The sequence below is a fragment of the Catharus ustulatus genome, chromosome 7, assembly GCF_009819885.2.
Source record: "Catharus ustulatus isolate bCatUst1 chromosome 7, bCatUst1.pri.v2, whole genome shotgun sequence".
In the NCBI taxonomy this organism is placed as follows: Eukaryota; Metazoa; Chordata; class Aves; order Passeriformes; family Turdidae; genus Catharus; species Catharus ustulatus.
This window is the reverse complement of record NC_046227.1, coordinates 20,079,253-20,098,008: the sequence shown is the minus strand read 5'-3', so window position 1 is coordinate 20,098,008 and position 18,756 is coordinate 20,079,253. Positions and strand designations below refer to the sequence as shown.

The following is an 18,756-nucleotide window of genomic DNA, read 5'->3' as shown; positions in this document are numbered from 1 at the left end:
GACAAGAATGCAAACATATACCATAACATCCAACTAGTCTTTTAGAGGATGCTCTCATTACTTGGATAAGGACTCTACAACACTTTAAAAATAGTTTTCTAGTCAACATTAGGCATCTAGACTTGGAAAGTGACAAATGCAATGCCCACAGAAACTACTTGTTATCAAAATGTACTTGAAAATATCACTAACTATTATGTCTGTCTGTGCATTTTGGTTATATTTACTCTTTAGAGGTCTGTAATGCGTAAAACAGAAAGTTCACGACTGTTCATTTCACCAAATACCACTAGGGCCTTATGGCAGTTTTTCTGAGTTATTGCAGTTGTTATCAGAATGAAAATCTTTCCACTTGCATGTTCATATTCCGCTGGTTTATTCAGCAAGGCTTAAATGGTACCCTTAGGGCTGAGATGAACTGTAGCATTTCTCTCTTGAGATACCACAGCCAATGGCTGCAGCACAATGCTCAGTGTTAAAACAAAAAAAAGTTATTTTGCACTACATGACAAATCTCTTCTGTGAATGCTTTATGCTAGCAGCCTAATCACAGCCTACGTTTGGAAAAAAACCCCACACCTATTAAACACTTCTTGATTTACAGTTCAGTGGCTGTTTCCTTGTCATGACTTTAAAAAAGTACTGCAAATACAGTAATTTCACAACTATAAGGCGCACCCTTTTGACTAAAATTTTGGTCTGAACCCGGAAGTGCGCCTTATAGTCCAGATGTGCCTTATATATGGACAAAGTTCAGAAATCTGCCAACCCGGAAGTGTGAGCTGTGAGCTGAACCGGGACCCACGGGAGCTGCGGCCGTGCGGGGGAAGTCGGGAACCACGGGAGCTGTGGCTGCTGGGTGGGGGAAACTGGGAACTGGCGCGGTCACCGGGCAGGGGGACGCTGCGTGGCCGCTGGCTGGGGGGAAGCGGGGAGAAGCGGTGCAGCCGCCGGCCGGGGAGAAGAGGGGAGAAGCGGCGCAGCCACTGGCTGGGGGAACACGGCACAGCCAGGGAAGTGGGGAGAAGCCGCACGGCCACCGGCCAGCGAGAAGTCAGCCGGCCAGGGGGACGCCGGCAAGCAGCGCGGCAGCGCAGTGGGAGCTGGGAGTTGGGAGCTGCGAGCCGTGAGCCAGCCGGCGCCGGGGGTGAGCAGGAATGCTGAGGCCCACTGCATGGGGAGGGTGCCTGGAGCTGCATTTAAAGGCTACACCGATCTTTGAAAAATGTTTGCAAATTGAGCACTGCCAGTAATTCGTTACTTTGTTGCGCGCGGCGCAGCTCATCGCTGCAAAAAAAAAAAAAAAAAAAAAAAGCACGCCTTATATAATGTACAAAGTTGCAAAATTTGCCGATTCCTGGAGGTGTGCCTTATAATCCAGTGGGCCTCGTGGTCGTGAAATTACTGTACATAAATCCTGTAACACTGTAGAAGAAAGTGAAGCTGCTTATACTGTTATCTCATGGAAATCACTTCACCCAAAAAAGAAGTGGAATGAAAATAAAAAAAAGCAGGATGGATTAGTTTAATGACTTAAATGTGTCTCTTTTCTGCAATTTTGATGGAATTTGTATTATGAACTAAAAAGTACTAACGATCAAACCAGAAAATAATATTTAATGTGAATCCTGAAGAAACTGTTACCCTTCCATCCAAAAAAATCCCACAAAGGTCTTCCTGAAAGCCCAACATTAAAAAATCCACCATCAGTAAAAAACAAAACCCAATACATAAATCCCCATTTTCTCAGTTTACTCTTAAGGAATAGGCTTCTAATCTTTCATGGCTATATTGTGCATGTAAGCCTGACTGGAGACTCTGTTCATCCAGAAGAACAGAAAATTCAAATTACAAATGAAAGATTACAGAAAATTGCTACATACCACAGACTCTGTAGTAGCACAATAGTGGGAGGAAACTCCTGGGGAAGGAAGGAGTCAGTTAACAATCTGATAATGTTAACATAAATATATTCTTATGGAGTATGACTGAGTGAGCAAAAATAATTTTTAAATAATCTTTTAGAAGGTATTTTTAGTATCTATACAAAGAAAAGCACCAGAGTAATTTATAATTATTTTGAGGTTTTAAGTTTGATCCACTGGGTTATGAGAAAAAGCATGAATATATGGCTATGTAAAAAACCACGAATATATAGTTTTTATTGTTTTCATATATATATATATATAAATAAATAAAAATATATGTATGTTTCTGTATGTCCTTTACTATTTACAAAAATAATGGTCAAACTTAAACCCAAGTCAACCAGCAACAAACCCTCAATACTGGTAAAATGTATTTCCCTAATGTAGTATTTTTATCTTAACATTTTTCAGAGGTAACAATCTGCGCTTCCTATTATATATTCTAGAACATAATGATGGATTTTTTACAGTACTGTTTCTGATGTTCTCTCTGCTATGATACACTTGCTAGTGTTATTTGAGTAACTTGAATAAAGTTTTCAGTGTACTAAGGAAGCCATACTACTGAAATTACTAGGTATTCCATTAAAAATAAGAAGCTACCATCTTGACAGTCAGGTAAAGATGTTCAGTGAATTTCATTTAGGCAAGTGATCAAATCTGATCAGTTATAAGCAAATTTACAGATATTTTCTCTGCCATGCTCTTTTTTGTGTATTTCTGTAGATAAAAAAATAAGGTGTTTTCTTTTACAGACATTTAATTCTATTATATAAATGAAACCTACTCTATTAACTAATAAATTGTCATTGAGCAGTGATGCAGCCTTCAGTTTCTACAGAAAATAAGCTGAGTTTATTGCTGCTAAATCAACGTCAGAATTCTGTGACTGTTTGCAAAACATGCATGAGGCTATAAGACAAATCCAGAAAATTCTTAGGACAGTGGTTTAATCTAGAATGCATCTGCTCCTAAACATCAATAAGAACTAAAAGGTTTCTGAATTATTTATTGCTTTCAGACTGAATAAATTAGACCTATGCTACATTTCACCCCTGATACTTCTCAACAAAAGACTGTGCTAATGCAATAGCACTAAGTGGGACAGCTGATTTTTAAAGAAAATATTTTACCATGTCATTCTTTTGTCTGTAAGTCATTTAATTCTCTATAGCTTGTTCATGAAAATAATTTTAAAAACCAAAATAAATGCTTATGGAAGACAAAATGCATTTCTGTTCAGCTTAATGGATTCTACTCCTCATACAAAACTTGCCTGTATCAGTTCCAAAGGTATAATAAACTAGCTATTCTCAATTAAATAGTCCCTGATTTTAATTTATTAACTTATGGTAATACACAGAAGACATAAAAAAAATATTAATATTGCAAGAATGAAAAGCTCCCCCAAATCAAAGTTTACCAACTTGAAGATTGTTTTATATTAAAAAAGTCCTCTTAAACAATAATAAACTAAAAAGACACAGATTAGTAACATACTACAGAACATAAACCTGTTTCACTAGATTTTAAACAGTAAAAAATGTTCTTGAATCCTTAAAATGTACACTTTTTAGTTTTTATCTACCGAAAGCTCAAAAAATTATCAATTAGAGCACAGCAGAAAAGAGCATATCTACAGAATAACGGAAGAGAAAATAATTTTTCTCTATGGACTGAAAACTGCTAAAATTCTGAAGTAATCTTTATTTGCTGTTATAGGTAACATTGGTATTGTGACCAAATAAATATGACTGAATTTTATTAGATGTTTCTAACAACTATTTTAAAATTTAGCCATTTCATTGCACTTCGATTTTCCACGAAGAAAATGAAGACTTTTGTGAAATGGTCAGGAAGCATAACTGAACAGACATACAATTTGGCAGACTTTAGACAGCCAATATGCTTTGTTAGATCTTATTTAGGTCAGGTCTTCTCCCTCAAATTTTTGAATTTTTTTTTTTTCCTTTTGGCAAATAAGACAACACAGAAAAAAGGAGCAGAGGGAGGAAGAAAACAACTCTCCCACCAAAGTAAACACAAAGAATGTGACTGGCTGCAAAATATAAAAGACAAAGCAAGGAGTACAGCCAGATCTCTTCCCATTCCTCTTTCTGGCCAGAGAGGCTCCCTATATCTCATTTAATGGCCTCATTAGTGCAATCTGAGTCTACTTTCTGTGCTGGTCACATTTCCTAGAAAGACTCAGCTACTGTTCTGCAAATGGATACAGGCTGGGATGATTGGAAAAACCTGGCTCAGTTTATAGCAATGTGGGGGCAAAATTCCCACATCCATTCTAAGGCTTCCTGTAAACACACCGAAAGTGGAAAATGGCATCAACATACATCAACACAGAGATGTATGGCAGGATGTTCTTCAAAAGGTTCACCTGTTAGGTCCAAAAAGGATTTTGCTCCTTCCAGTATATTACTGAACTTTTGTACGTATCAGAAAAAAATTGTTTACTAATGACATCCATTAAAAAAGCCACAGAAGTACGATCAGCCTGTAAAACTGAAATGAGAGTTCAATGCCAATTATTCTGTTCAGTTCAACAGCCTGAAACACAATGCTGTGTTGGTAGAAGAGACTTTCAGGATGTCAGCCTCACTGACATGGCTTACTATCTGCTTCCCAATGAACATGAGAGCATGAGAAGGAAAGCGAGAATATGCTAGAACACGACACCATGATGGCATTTAAAAACTGCATTTGCTCATTTTTTGGTTGGTTGGTTTTCTGTTTTAATGGAGATTCAATTATTAAGTACAGCTTTCTTTTTGTACAGATTGCCATATGCTCTGGGATGACACTGCTTGAGCAGGGAGGTTGGAGCAGATGATCCATTGTGGTCCCTTCCAACCTGACCCATTCTGCGATTCTGAGCCTGGGTGCAGTATAAACAGTGGCATTAACATTACTCCAAAATACCTCATTCCTGTGGACAGAACTTTTAAGTGGAAGTCCTTTGTCAAGGCTTTATCACAGAATGAAGTTTCTCTTACATGTCTGCTCTGGTCCTCACCTCCTGTGACTTGTGTTCCATAATATGTTACTAGTTTGTACCTCATAGGTTGTCATCTGCATACTCTGTCTTAACCAATTCAATTTACATGGCACATCAATATTAAAAATTCACTTACATTACTAAAAATTCACTTACTGTGCATTTCTATGAGTTTACAAAAAACACTGGTTTTTATAAATATGGAAATTAATGTTTTCTCCTTGGCACAGTAGCTTTGAAATAGCCACGGCAATACTCATCAAGCAAAGATGCCAGGAGGGCATAAACAAATCAAAATGTTTTGGAGAGTCAAAGAAACTCCTCTAGTTGAAGCAGAAAATATATACACAAAATATGTACATCTTAACAGCAACGCACGAACTTGCAGAACATGGCAAAATTACAAACAGTACAGCACTTAGAGTGAATATAACAGAATTAGGGGAAGCATCGATAGCCTTTTTCCTCATGTCAAATTCATGACAAAAAAAACCCCAAACAAACCAGGCACCCTCATCATCATCATTTTTAAGCCAAATGTTAACCAAACTAAATCCACAACTATGCCAGTGGGTGAAGTAAAGAGTCAGAGAGCATTTCCTTCGGTTTTTCTCCATGTTCTAACAGTCAGAACTACTTTAATACAGATTTGCTTCCTATCACAAGTGAAAGACAAATGGAAAAGAGATTGTGAAAGAAACTCGAAAAACAGGTTACTTGAATTTAAAATATTAGAAAGTGTCAAGATTAAACTAGTTTGATAACCACAGGCCTCTATCACAAACAAGTAAGACCTGGATTTACTACACTTTCAGTTTTGCTCAGTTTTGTTCAGGGGTGTAATTATTTAAAAAAAAATAAAAAATTCTTATGAGCAGTCTTTCCTATAAATGATGGCAATTCTCTTAGTCTTTATCAGTCATTTTCAGACACTGATGTGATCATAAGCCAGAAAAAAGGAACTTCAAGGCAAATTTGGCAGTAGTTTTCTCTGGGGCTTGAATCCAAAAGTCTTAACATTTTTCTGAAGTATTTGTCCTCCTTCATTCCTTTTTATTCTTGGCTTTGTATTGTGAGACAGTCTGCATTCGAATGTATCTGACATTACATCCAGTTGGCAAGAATACAACAGGAGACTTTCTCATACAAAACCCTCACCACCAGAGACTAAAGGACAGTTGGAAACACACCTCATGTTTTCGTTTGCTTTCCCTATTTACTTGCTTTTGAAATTACTCCTGTTGTAGATTGTGTACACAAAAACTATGGACAAGAAAAATGAACTGGATTAGATCAAGCTATTATAAAACAAAACCCCTACGTTACTGCTACTTTTGTGCCTGCAGAGGAAATGATGAACAAATAAACAGATATTACAGTATCCTCTAAAAGAAAACAAACTGCTGAATAAAAAAGGAAATTGTTAATCTAATTTCATAATTGTTTTTTCCCCACTGAACATGTTTTACCCTCTACATTTAAATTTAGAGTTTCAAAATCAAGACTGCAGTGGATGATTGCCAGCTGAAAAATGAGTAAGAGGCAGCAGTAAAACACTACATCACATTGGATTATTGAAAAATACTGAAATACTGACAATTATTAATGAAGTGTTACCATTAGTAGTACTAGAATCTAGTCAGGAAAATACATTCTACAACCAATTTATCTGATTGAGAATCCATTTTAAAGGATGTCACTTCTTGTACAATGAGAAATAATGTTCAGCAATTAAGTATAAAAGATTCTTGAAGATCAGAAAGAAAAGGATAGACTTCTATGAGCTTTTTCATTATAATCTTTAAACAAAGATAAACGCAGTGTTCTGGTTCCATCCCCTCTTCTGGTCATTGAAAACATAGAAAGAATTGAAAAATAATTGCTTTTTCACCTCAGGTTAGAATGCCAGTTTTCATATTTTCCCAATGCATGCCTAAAAATTCAATGGTTAAGGAGACAAAGTTGGTAGTTTTATTGACCTAGGCTTTGTAAATTGTGAAATAGCCAAATTGCTTGCAATAATTTTTTTAGCAGTATGACTATATTAAAAAATCTGACAACTTCAAACTGCCTTATCAGGGTATGCCACTTGGTGAAGAAAAAAAATTTCAGAGAAATGTGTCTGCCAATAGTACTTACTCAGAAGTCACAGAACCATCTACTGGCTTGGAATCACCTGCCTTGAGCTCAGTGATTCATAACCCTTCTGAAAAAACCCAACTGGACCCTTGGTGTGGTTCAACACATCAGGTTGGACAGGGCTTTGAGCACCCTGATGGGGTGAAAGATGTCCCTGGGTGCCCCTGATGCCAGGTTGTCCCTGTCGAGAGTATACACAGACTGAAACACCCTTTTGACCACTGAAGGCTCCACCTCCCACACACAAAAGCACTTGGTAAGAGTCCCACTTTTATTTCTACTTCAAGATCAATCAGCACAGGAAACATCCAAAGATGGCCTGATAGTGATCAAGTGTTTGTTCATCATAAAATCTAGAGCCATTAGGAATACTTCCAGAAATGACACTTGATAATCACTTACTGTGCACAACAAAGCACCAGATGAGTACGGGCAACCTACAGGCAGATGTTTGAAAATATATCTAGAGCAACAGTAACTAAAAGCAGTCATGAGCATATAGAGAGAGAGAGTGAAAAATCCTACTTCCCACCACCTGTCAAAAAAACCAATAAAAACCAACCAAAACTAAATCTAATCTTGCTCCTCACTGTAGGGACACACAACTTTTCTTAATACATGTGCAATAGTGCACAGTTCCCTGTGACAAGGGAGTCTTTGCCTGAACTGCTACCTTGCTGCAGAAAGCAGTGATTAATTATATTGTGGTTGTGCAATATAAAACAGAATTGCAAGGCATTCACAGAAAAGAGTCATTAAAAGAGCAGGATATAAAGTGCAGCAGTTGGTTTATAAAAAGTAATTTTCTTTTTTTACATAATATGCTGCCATTTTCTCCTTCAGACAAAGAGAAAACAGCTGTTTCAGTCCAGACCACCAGAGCCACTGTACTTTGTCAGCACTGTGGAATGACATTCAGCTTCAAAACCTTCTGTGTTTCTTCCTTCCCAGTCACAGAGTAGGAATAAATAATTTAATCAAGTGTTCATCAGGAGAGGGGAATATCCTATTAGTCTGTGCCTGCATTCCTTCCCCCTCACTTCTTTGCATCTCTTAGATTTCCGGAAGTGTACATCATTCTTTTTAGCTTAGCCAAAACCACAGCTCAATGAGTTTAAAAAAAAAATAGGGAGAAATTATACTTTCTAGAACTAGAAGTGAATACATATCCATTATAAACATAATGTTACAGTTTTTAGAAAAGAGACAGAAAATTCACAATGCAAAAGAAACTAGAGGAATGGCACTAAAACACCATTTTGGAAAAACAGTTACTAGAGACTTCTTCAATTAAACATCCATCTCCATCTAAAAGATACCAGCAAGTACACATCAGTGTGATGCAAAAACCATGAAGAAGGATTTTGTGGCTATTTGATTTGCTCATAAACACATTTACATCTCTTAAATTATTTGCAAAGTACTAAGCTACTGTCATTTGACACACTTGTCCTCAATCTGACTGAGAACAGATTTTCAACAGAAAAACTTGAAGATCATCCTTATTTATTATTTTCTGAAGGCTGTAATTTTATTTTTTCATCATTCATGAAGTAGTATCTTCATACAAAGAACAGAACTCTGGTTAAATTTAGCAAAAGGAGAAAGATATAACAAGACAAAAAAATAAAATATGCCTCCAATGACCAGATGGATGGAAAACGAAGGAAAGAAAGACAAAATAGGTGATCATGGTTATTAGGTGCTTGAGACAAAAGGACTCTTCTTTCATTCAATTTATTTAGTCTAATTTTAAAAATAATCTTTATTAGGCCACAGAAACTTCTACAAAATATCAAATATTAACTCTAAAACATCTCAAATCTCTTCTTGCCTAGGACAGTCTTTGTCTAACAAAAAGAACTGATAATTGATACATCACTTCAAGGACGTAAAATAAGATTTAAATCCTTAATTTTGTAAAGGAAAATTATCATAAAAATTCTCATTAGTTTTACTTCCACATAAATTCTTTAAAAGTCCTGCAAAGTATCCAATTTTGAAGTACATTTTCTGACCAAAACTGAGGGCCATATTACTAATGAAGTGAATAACTTGAGAGTAAGTCAAGAGTTCTGTAAATGAAAAGACCTGTATAATCTTTTTAACAAGGAAAAAATGTAATAACTCCTTCAAAACACATCAGTTAACCTGCAAGCAGAAAAATAAGCTTCCAAGAAATAGGATCTGAATCCAAATGTATATTAATTAGTATTTTTTTCTTAATAAAAATGGTATACAATACAGAACTCAAAATTATCTAACACAGTAGTTCACTATGTCATGTATTTACATGCCTGGAAATCTCTTGTGTAGGCTATGGAAGAAATCCAGGTTGTGTTGATCGAGACTATTGTACCTAACAGGATTGCCTGCAGGAAGACGTCAAGCAAGCTACTCATTTATATCCTCTAAGACAGACCAGGAGATCAACAGAAGTTCAACACACTCAGTACCACCAAGGTTCTACGCAAAAGCTGGAGCCCAAGTGCCAAAGCAGAAGTGCTGTAACAGAGAAGAAACCGCCTTCTGATCGGGGTAGAACAAAAAAAGAAAAACCAAAACTACACCATGAAAATTGGTATGTCCTAGTCAGAAATGGGCTCTATTCCTGGATGAGATTCTCTGACTGCTGAACCTAAGGTCTCCATTGTCATAAAGACCTTTCAGATTTTGATGATTTATACGGGAAGCAGCCACCTTCATGTTACCCTTAATATGAGGTGATCCCAAATATTAAGTTCCTTTGTCTCCACTGTTCTATAGACACATTTGCCTAAGAAGTGCCCTCACACATTATTTTCCTCATTAAGTGCCCCTCAGTGTGCCAGCTGCTCAATCATCCTTCCTCCTGCCTTGGTTGGCGCATATGTAATCAAAGACAACCAACACTAGAATTACTCTGTTCAGTAATTTAGCTCTCAGATAATGACCATCTCTGTCCCCCACAAACTATCTAGGTAGGAAAAAGCCTCAAAACTTTAAAACAGCCTGTGCACCAGATGAATAAATCCAGTAAAACTTGTAGCAAATCGGAAGGTTTGGGGTTTTTTTCAACACAAGGCTGCAAAGACTTTATAAACAAATTGCAGATAAACATACAGTAATTTCACGACCATAAGGCGCACCGGACTATAAGGCGCACCCCCCGGGAGCCGGCACATTTTGCAACTTTGTAGATCAGATAAGGCGCACCGGTCTATAAGGCGCACCGGGTTTTTTTTTGCAGCGAGGCTCCGCCCCCAGCTCCTCCCGCACGCTTGCTGGCCGAGGCCCCGCCTCAATCCGGCAGCCATTGGCTCCCGGGCCTGCCTGTACCCAGCAGGGCCGGGCTATGCCCACCGCCGCTCCGTGCAGCATCCCCAGGGCCCCGCTGTTCCGGGAGTTCCCTGGCGCTCCGGGTGACCCAATGCCGGCAGGCTTGCCCCGTGCCGCCGCTGCCCCGATTCCAGCTGCTTGCCCCCTCCCCGCGTGGCAGCCGCTCCGATTCTGGCGGTTTTCCCCCTCTCCGCATGGCGGCCGCCGTGCTTCTGGGGGTTTTCGCCACCCCCGCGCGGCGGCCGCCGTGATTCCGGGGGCTTTCGCCCCCCCCGCGCAGCGGCCGCCGTGCTTCTGGGGGTTTTCGCCCCACCCGCGCGGCGACCGCCGTGATTCCGGGGGCTTTCACCCCCCCCGCGCGGCGGCCGCCGTGTTTCCGGGGGCTTTCGCCCCCCCCGCGCAGCGGCCGCCGTGATTCCGGGGGCTTTCGCCCCGCCCGCGCGGCGGCCGCCGTGATTCCGGGGGCTTTCGCCCCCCCCGCGCGGCGGCCGCCGTGATTCCGGGGGCTTTCGCCCCCCCCGCGCGGCGACCGCCGTGATTCCGGGGGCTTTCACCCCCCCCGCGCGGCGGCCGCCGTGTTTCCGGGGGCTTTCGCCCCCCCCGCGCAGCGGCCGCCGTGATTCCGGGGGCTTTCGCCCCGCCCGCGCGGCGGCCGCCGTGATTCCGGGGGCTTTCGCCCCCCCCGCGCGGCGACCGCCGTGTTTCCGGGGGCTTTCGCCCCGCCCGCGCAGCAGCCGATCCGATCCCTGCGGCTTTCGCCCCCCCCCGCGCAGCAGCCGATCCGATTCCTGCGGCTTTAACACCCCCCGCAAGGGAGCCGTCCCAATGTCGGCGGGCCGGCCCCGCGCGGGGGTGGCCCCGAAGCCGGCGGGTCCGCCCCGCGCGGGGGCGGCCCCGAAGCCGGCGGGGAGGCCCCGATACCGGCGGGTCCGCCCCGCGCGGGGGCGGCCCCGAAGCCGGCGGGGAGGCCCCGATACCGGCGGGTCCGCCCCGCGCGGGGGCGGCCCCGAAGCCGGCGGGGAGGCCCCGATACCGGCGGGTCCGCCCCGCGCGGGGGCAGCCCCGATGCCGGCGGGGGCGGCCCCGATACCGGCGGGTCCGCCCCGCGCGGGGGCGGCCCCGATGCCGGCGGGGGCGGCCCCGAAGCCGGCGGGGAGGCCCCGAAGCCGGCGGGGAGGCCCCGATACCGGCGGGTCCGCCCCGCGCGGGGGCGGCCCCGAAGCCGGCGGGGAGGCCCCGATACCGGCGGGTCCGCCCCGCGCGGGGGCGGCCCCGATGCCGGCGGGGGCGGCCCCGATACCGGCGGGTCCGCCCCGCGCGGGGGCGGCCCCGATGCCGGCGGGGGCGGCCCCGAAGCCGGCGGGGAGGCCCCGATACCGGCGGGTCCGCCCCGCGCGGGGGCGGCCCCGAAGCCGGCGGGGAGGCCCCGATACCGGCGGGTCCGCCCCGCGCGGGGGCGGCCCCGAAGCCGGCGGGGAGGCCCCGATACCGGCGGGTCCGCCCCGCGCGGGGGCGGCCCCGATGCCGGCGGGGGCGGCCCCGATACCGGCGGGTCCGCCCCGCGCGGGGGCGGCCCCGATGCCGGCGGGGGCGGCCCCGATACCGGCGGGTCCGCCCCGCGCGGGGGCGGCCCCGATGCCGGCGGGGGCGGCCCCGATACCGGCGGGTCCGCCCCGCGCGGGGGCGGCCCCGATGCCGGCGGGGGCGGCCCCGATACCGGCGGGTCCGCCCCGCGCGGGGGCGGCCCCGAAGCCGGCGGGGAGGCCCCGATACCGGCGGGTCCGCCCCGCGCGGGGGCGGCCCCGAAGCCGGCGGGGAGGCCCCGATACCGGCGGGTCCGCCCCGCGCGGGGGCGGCCCCGAAGCCGGCGGGGAGGCCCCGATACCGGCGGGTCCGCCCCGCGCGGGGGCGGCCCCGATGCCGGCGGGGGCGGCCCCGATACCGGCGGGTCCGCCCCGCGCGGGGGCGGCCCCGAAGCCGGCGGGGAGGCCCCGATACCGGCGGGTCCGCCCCGCGCGGGGGCGGCCCCGATGCCGGCGGGACGGCCCGCGCGGGGGCTGCCCCGAAGCCGGCGCGTCCGCCCCGCGCGGGGGCGGCCCCGATGCCGGCGGGCTCTCACTTCCGGGGTGGCAAATGTTGCAACTTTGTAGATCAGATAAGGCGCACCGGACTATAAGGCGCACTTCCGGTTTTGGGGGGAGATTTTAGTCAAAAGGGTGCGCCTTATAGTCGTGAAATTACTGTATTCTGAATGCCGCCTTCTGTCTCTTATTGTACCAATTAATTTGGTTACAAATCCTAAAAACACTGCAAGTACTGCATATTTTTAAGTAATTGAATTTCTTTCATTTCCTTCGATGCTTTCTCTTAAATGTAAACCTTGCAACAGAAGGGTTCCCAGGCAGAATCAGGGTGAAGATATAAAAGCTGAGCACACAGAAACACACCCCTTGTTGAACAGCCAAAATCTCAATGCTGAGCAAACATGCAGCTCCCAAGTAGCAGGTCCCAGAGAAGCCACTGCTGGATTAAGGGCAAAGAAGCACAGATCTCTACGAGGTGGCACACCTTCAAAGTAAACATTTCCTCACTGGCTGGCCAGCTGCTCAGAAGGCACATTTTTCATTATTATAAAGAATTTGCATGCTAGCTGAGCAAGCCAGATGGTCAAGAAGTATACTCACATTAATTATTTGGGTACTAGAAATACAAAGCTCCTTCCTGGTTGCTGTCTGATCAAATATCAAACATTTCCTCTACACATACAGTATGAGAACAGAACAACTGTGTCTCACCTGCGAGGGAAATCACTGCAGTGGGTGGAGGCAGCTGTGGGGGAGCTGGGGGGGTGGGATACATCATAAGGAAAGGGTGGCTATAGTAAGGGAGATGAAGTATGAAATAGTCAAGAATTACTAAAGAAACTGTGGAAAGAAAAGAAATACAGCAAATGTAGGAGGAAGAGAAAGATGTAACCTTTATACAATCTGTAATAGCCAAACCCCTGGTATGTAAGTTTTTCATACACAGTAAAAGCAGTTCGGCAAAATACTTCCAGGGATGTTGGGAATATTCTAAGACATACATTATACATTCAGGAAACCTGGAGCTGTAATAATAAACACAGTAGGATTTCATATTTCACACTTAAGGCACAAAAAAATCCCCATATCAATGATACTGTAGCAAGGCAAATCAGTATCTATAAAAGCATTGTAAAGTTACATGCACTTGAAAATTGAATCAAAGTGAGTGCCAAGATCGTGCCTGTATTTGGTTATTTTTCCTCTGTAGTATATCGTCACTGATTATATATCCATTTTCATGCCAGGATAATGTGTTCAGTGAATCACTGTTGTCCAGACACAAAACCAAACAGGGAGTCAAATGCAAATGTTTTGTCCCAGAACTTGGTGGGGTCTTGGGAGCACTGAAGACAGAAAAGAGAGATGCCCTCCCAGCCCCTGCTTTGTGTGCAGCATAAATGGCATCACCTCTCTGTATGCTGGCAAGTACCTGGCCACAGGTCCAGAGGGACCTCAGCACTGCCCACCCCTGCATGCACACAGGGGACAGCTGGTAGAGAACACTGCTGCAGCCCCTCTGCAGCTCTAGGTAACACTGCAAGGGCACAGAGAGACACTTTAGGTCTCTTGGGTACTCAGGCCCTACTAAGAAATGGCAACTTCAAATAAGAATTTTAAGTCCAAACGTACAGGATAACACTGGATAATGATTCTGCAAATGCATCATCTGAGAAAGATATAGTTTCAAGCTAAAAAAAACCCCTTAGCCTAGATCTATACATCACTGGTTTCATCAACACAGTAATAACCCAAGAATCAATTAAAACTTTAGATACAGAAGGGACTCCCATTCAACATATGTCACAAATATGTCACAAAAGAGGCTTGCTGGAGCATTTTTGGTGTTTCTCCTTATTTGTTGAACTGCAGGCAAGAAAATTTCATAGTGAGATTTTCAGAGACAGCCCAGTCCTCACAGAAAACACGACAGAATTTCTATGGAAGTCACTGTACAAAATCTATCTTTTCACATATGAAAATATATTCCAGTTTCTGTTGGGGCGGAGGTGCTTTGTCTAGTACGCAACAACTGCATGCAAGATGATACAATTTTTCTTTTAAACTTCTGCTTTGATACTAAACTTCTAGAATGGATTTCTTCCACAAATTTAAGGAAACTATTTATACTAAACTTATTACATCACAGGGGAAAATGCAACCTGTACTTAAAAATCTGAGAAAGAGTTAGTCTTCTGTCTTGAAATCAACTAGTCAACAGTGACAGAAACCTTTACAAAAGGAACAATAAAATTAGTGGAAAATCTTCCCTGGTAGCAGACAGTGTGCTTTGAGCACAAGTGCTTCAAGCAGTGCAATCAATCATCATTGAGGATGACTCAACCCTCTCTAAGGAGCATGACATCTGTGATTATTATTGATAAATACATCCTTGTCCTGGGCTGAGTTTACAATTTACTTCAACAGGAAAGGAAAACATTTTTGAAGATTAAATTATTCCAGTTCTGTCTCCATGCGCTCTGGATTACATACTCTTGTGCAGTCCCAAAGGACATACTGCAGAAGGCACCCAAATTAGGGTCCCTATAAAATAATTAAATGAGGACACATAATCTTGAAGGATTAGATCCAGGTACAGTATTTTTATTTGGATTAGAATAAGATTAAATGTCTTCCACATGCTATCACCACTTATTAGTAGTGAGCATGTAAGTGAGCATGTATTAACAATAAATTATATTTACTTATATGAAGGAAAAAAAGTGTTTTTCAACACCAGCTCAAAGCTTAATCCTTGCCTCAAATAAGAGAAACAAGTTTTATGATAAAATATTGAAGGTAAAAGCTGTCAATATCAATACTGTACTGCTGGTAATAAAACCTTATTTTAACAAAATCTGTTTAAAAGCTCATAAAACTGTTCATGTCTTATACTATTTATCTGCACTTAGCATTTCTTTTAATGTGTACAGTTTTAAAATCAACAACCTGTTTTACCCACTTCCATTTCTCTTTGTTAAATTTCATCCGCAAACACAAAATAATGTTTTAAATATGGAAAGAGCAATGTTTGCTTTCATGTCTGATAGGAATAATATAAAATTATCAATGCCTAAGATTTACACAGGACTTGTATTTTCATCAAGTCTGCATTTGTATAAACTTTACCTAAATGCACCTTTAGATAGCCAGTTAAAAACCACATTTTAAAAAAATATAGGAAAGGAAGGGGAAAAAAAAAGAGTCTACATGATACTATCCTCTTGAATCCCCAAAGCAGAGAAATATCAGGGATGGAGTTGGGGGGTGAAGTGGTGGGTGACACCAAAGCCCTTGGACTGGCTAATGGCCAACATGGCCCTTGGCAAATCTTGCAGCATCTTGTACACACCTCTGCCCAACCCGAGTCTGTGTGTGATGCACACACAGAGCTCTGCCTTCCCAACCTGACACACCCTTTTCCACCAGGACCGGCCAAAAGCCGCCGTGTTTCTCACACTGAGATCAGAGCCAGCACACAGGATGGATTCCTCCTCTTTGCCTACAACAGCTGTGTTTGGCAAATACTGACAACGACGCAGAAACTGCTCAGATTTTAATAAAAGTAAATTTTCAGTCCACTTAAAAGCTGAAAAATGTTTAGACACACATATAACTGACATGGAAACGGCAGTGTCAGAACTGCCTTTCATTCCATATGAAAATTCACACCTTAACAGTGCCATGCTATGCATCAAATCACAAACATATCACACAGCAACACCAATTTTGGGGGGGTTTGATGGGTGGCTTGGTTTTAGTTTGGGGGTTTTGGAGTTTTCCTTGACTGTTGTTTTTTTATTTTGTTTTGGGGTTTTTTTTTTGCTGTTGTTGTATGTATGGGGTTTTTTCGTTGTTAGTAACTCATACGCACATATTTGCTCAAGTTCAACAAGTTCAACTAAGAAAAATAACATCAAATCTACCCTTCCACAATTTAATCTTGCTTTTTGCATCCCACTCAGACTAGAATTTTTTTATTATAATCCAGAAACTATGAGGTATTTTGGCAAGCAAAGAAATATTAAATACATTAGAATCCTTAAGTTAAACAGCAAAATCTGATTTTGCAAAAGGAGGGGGAAACGGTACTGAAATTAATTCTTGTGACTAAAAGCTCCTTTTCATAAATCACCTCACACTTTCGTGTAAGGATTTTTCCCATCATTTGTTTTCCTATCAAGCCTTTTTTTTTTTTTTTTTTTGAAGCTGAAGCAGTGCCACTTATGGGAAGCAAAAAATGCACTTCTATAAACGACTTCTCTTTGTATAAATCATGACAAACCAATTTGGTTGAACAAAATAACTTTGCTGCACCTGAAATATAAACTGGAATGCCAGAAGTTCAGAGTTAAGGAAACAGGTGCATAAGAAGGATTCACGCATTGGTGTTAGTACTCTGTAAGAATATTCAGCAGACAAGGTTGCCCAAGAGGAGATTCTGCTTTTCCTCCTGGCTCTTCCTGTTGCTCTCTCCTCTGCGCTTCTTCCATCTTTCCACAGATGTGGTCACCACTGCTTAGCAACCAAGGGGACATGATGACAGAGGAAAATCCTCCATCTAGAGCTCACCCTGCTCCACCTACACAGCAGCAAACTACATTTCACAGCTCATTAGGAGAATATGTTTTCTTTGTTACCGCAGAGATATCAAGTGGGACCGCATATGTAGCTTCTTGCGAGATGCATTTTCTTTCCTTGGTGGGTGCACAGGAAAGAACTTAAGAACAGGAGAAGAACCTGACACTTGTTGGTAAAACAGCTCCCCAAATATTAATACCAGGTAAATAAATACATAAATAAATATAAGTAAAAGAAAAGGAGAAAAAAAAAAAAAAAGAGAAAGTTCCGATACCTCGGGGATGAGAAAGAGAAAAACGAAGACAAGAGACTCAACCAAATACCCTACCTACTTTTACTCAAGTGCTCCAGCCGAGCTCCAGGGAGAGCCCAGGCAGCTTAGACCCAAGTCCGGACAAGACCCCGCCACCCGGCCGCCGGACAGACCCCACTCACCTCTGCCATGCCACAGGTCGGTGCCGTGCGGGCTCCGCTCCGCGCCCCGCTCCGCTCCCCCGAGCCCCGCCCGGCCCCGCCCGGAGCGGCCCCGCCCGGAGCGCCCGCAGCGCCCCCTCGCGGAGCCCGCGAGCGCCGGGAGCGCGCAGGGAGCGCACAGGGAGCGCGCCGCCGGTAAACTCCGGACGCCGGGATGCTGCTGCCGCCGGGATGCTGCCGCCGGCCAGACACAAACGGGAGGCTTGGACAGCGTGTTACCGCCGGGCAGCCATCCCGCGGCCGCCCGCCCGTGACTCACAGTCCCACCGGGAACCAGAGCAGGGTCCTACGGCCGCCGGGGGCTGCGCCGGGGCTGGGGGTGCCGCGCCGCCGCAGAGGAGGCAGCGGGCAGCAGGGCCGGGTAGGGCCAGGACGATGGAGAGATGGCCCGTTCCTGCTCGCAGCCCTCCCGTCCCCTCCCTGTCCCGGCGCCCCTTCCCGTGGCGCTCGTGGGTCGGTTCCAGTCAGCGCAAAGCCACACTCCCCTCTGCTATTCATTCACGTCCAATGCTAAATGGGTTTCCGAGAGGAAGTCATGGTGTCCTTGGCTGCAATTCAAGGTAGTAACATAATATATTTGTCTTATGAGCTTTTACAAGCATTTATGTGAGTTTTGGTTTCTCCTATTGATGACTAACTCTAATACCTTCTGTATCTCTCTTGGAAACCTGCAGTAAAAAACAAGTTAGTTCACAGCTCATGAGAAAAAAGGTGTTTTACGTGATACATTACTCAATGAAGTGTCTCAGTGGAGCTATGTTCTTTAGAGAATAAATATATTCCCCCCTTGCTTTTGGATGTGGACAACAGACAATAATTCTGTGCAGTTTTTAGGGGGAAATCAGCACTGGAAGAACACTAAGCATAAGAGCCATAGAGCATAGTTTTTACAATGTGTATCTACAGCCCTTAGAGATCACTATCTGCAACTAAAGCCACAGCTAAGCTTAAGTTAAAATGCTTAGTCCTCAAAGTAAAATGTCAGCCTACCACTGCTTCCCAGCGCTTTTCACAATCGGTGCTTCCAAATCCTGAAGGCCTCCTGCTGTGGCCTGGGCACACTGTCTGCATCAATTCCCTTAGTCCAACGTTCATAAAGCTTTGGTGCATCTTGAGGGCTTTATAAGTAGGTCACAGCTGTAGGTTTTGTCTGTGCTCATAGTGTAAGACCATAAAAGTCACTGGAAATACCTTGAATCCCCTGCTGCTACAGAGCAGG

The 18,756-nt window shown here is 44.3% G+C and overlaps 1 long non-coding RNA gene and 1 pseudogene across 1 annotated transcript in view; one reads left to right on the top strand and one right to left on the bottom strand.

Moving 5' to 3' along the window:
- The window catches only part of LOC116998536, an 84,671-nt gene extending 79,579 nt beyond the window's left edge, over positions 1 to 5,092 (top strand). The window contains exon 3 of the long non-coding RNA XR_004418425.1: positions 4,723 to 5,092. This is a non-coding gene — a long non-coding RNA (uncharacterized LOC116998536). The remainder of the gene's footprint in view (positions 1 to 4,722) is intronic.
- LOC116998535 overlaps positions 1 to 17,573 on the bottom strand; it is a 68,841-nt pseudogene extending 51,268 nt beyond the window's left edge.
- Between the last annotated feature and the right edge of the window lie 1,183 nt (positions 17,574 to 18,756).